Source organism: Solea senegalensis, unplaced genomic scaffold (genome assembly GCF_019176455.1).
Source record: "Solea senegalensis isolate Sse05_10M unplaced genomic scaffold, IFAPA_SoseM_1 scf7180000015239, whole genome shotgun sequence".
Classification (NCBI taxonomy): Eukaryota; Metazoa; Chordata; class Actinopteri; order Pleuronectiformes; family Soleidae; genus Solea; species Solea senegalensis.
The window spans coordinates 4,326-6,284 of record NW_025321270.1 but is presented as its reverse complement, the minus strand read 5'-3'; the positions used below and the strand labels follow the sequence as shown (position 1 = coordinate 6,284).

At 31.4% G+C, this 1,959-nt stretch overlaps 1 long non-coding RNA gene across 1 annotated transcript; it reads left to right on the top strand.

Moving 5' to 3' along the window:
- The first annotated feature begins 6 nt into the window (after window positions 1–6).
- LOC122762089 lies at window positions 7–1,436 on the top strand. Its single transcript, XR_006358656.1, has 2 exons — window positions 7–257; window positions 377–1,436. It is a non-coding gene; the product is annotated as an uncharacterized LOC122762089 (long non-coding RNA).
- Window positions 1,437–1,959: the final 523 nt, after the last annotated feature.

Sequence of the window (1,959 nt, the reverse complement as noted above, 5' to 3'; positions counted from 1 at the left end):
AAAAACGTCGCAGAGTCAGAATACGACATTTGGACGTTGGGAGAATCTTGACACTTTTTTTACATAAAAATTTCCAAATGATGCGTCTTGATAAGATTTGAGTTTTTTTTCAAACAAATGTATAAAAGACAAATAAACTAAAACGTCAATCAGAAATGTGTGTAAGCTTACTGACTGTGTGTGTGTGTGTGCGTGTGTGTGTACAGCTGACGGCAACCCTGTCGAGAAAGACTCTCTGATAACACCACCGATGGAAGGTAAACAAATACACGCACACACACACATGTCCTCACGTAGCATCAGCGTTTACTGAGTGGTTTACAGACTTCAGGGGGCGCTGTTGACTTCCTCTGTATGTTGTCGTGTGTCCACACAGAAGGAGCAAAGACGTCCCTGAACGGCTCGGACTCTGGCGTCTCCGTCTGAAGCAAAAGATCTAAATGATCTATGAGAGTGGGAGGCCGTTGACATCCAAACAGCAGCTGTGGGATGTTATTCTGACACCCTGCAAAGAAAATCAAGGATAAAGTCTGCAAAACCTCACAAGTTCAAAGGATGAAAGAATGGTGAATCTGCTGTAAATCAGGTTTCCTATGTTAAAATGATGTTTTTTATTTCAGTAAACACGACCTCCTGATGCTGCAAATTCAACAAATTATAAAATGTTTCGAAACTCTTTCTCTGTTCATAATAGTTTGGAACAGTGCAGCGCACACGTTTTTTATTTTTGAAAAAAATAATGTTATCATTGGGAGGTTTGTTCAATTACATTCAAATTATATTCTCAATACTGGAAATTATGCCGACTGTCATTTGCATCAGCTATTTAGGAAAATCAGAGAAAAATGTAATTTGTGTAATAATTTGGAATGAGGTGTGAAGACTGTAAATATACAAGATTATAAAGATATATAAACCCTAAATATCTAGGTATACATATACAAATATAGTAAGTACTAAAGATTTAAGTCTAAACAATATAATAAACAGCAGCAAGTAACAACAACAAGGACAGTGAGTTGTCGATGATAGCAGTAAAAACACAGTGTGTCTGTGGTGATGATTGTATACACCCGTGTTGTGGTGTTGCTTCTTCTGTCCTACTGTGGAATCTGATTTATGTTAATATTTAGGAGTTTCCCATATTTCTCAAGGATTAAATCCATATTTTATTTGCAATTTGTTCATTTTTGATTTTGCTTGATTCATAAAGTGTTTGAAAATATTAACACAAATTTAATTCATACTGAACCAAAAATGATGTAAAAAAAAAAAAATCATTTAATCTCAGATTTTATGCCGTTTTATTTGTTTCTTTCAAAAATACTTCCGGTATATTATAGAAACATTGAGCCAGGTTTTTTCAATTACATTTACACGCAGACGTAGAGACAAACAAAGATTTCAGTTTCTCTTGTAACGAGATCAAATTTTCACTTTATTAAAATCAGATTTTTCTTTTTAATTTCCTAAATTTAATTGTACGGAAGAGTGTTAGTGCCACATGTAAAAAAAAAACCCCAGCATGACTTCTGAGATTAAAATTTAAGATTTCTGTCTTTAAGGTCAGAATTTATGCTTTTTTATTTTCTTTCAAAAAAATGTTTTACATGTGGCACTATTACTCCCATTTAGGAAATTAAAAAGAAAAATCTTAATTAATTTTAATTTTAATAAAGACAACACAATCTTAAATGCAAATTAATAAAAATCAATTCAGATTTTTAATTCTCAGTTGAATATTGAATGAAGGAATTTCTTCATAAAATGTTTATTGAAGTTAATTTCTTTATTTTTTTTTAAATGTGATACTTCTTGATATATGCACAAAATCAAAAGTTATGAAAACAAAAATGTTTGGATTAAGATTATAAAACAAATAAAGAAATCACTCTTTTTCTTTTTAGATTGTCTTTGTACATGAAATGAACAAATATTTTTTTGTTTTTGCTATATTTG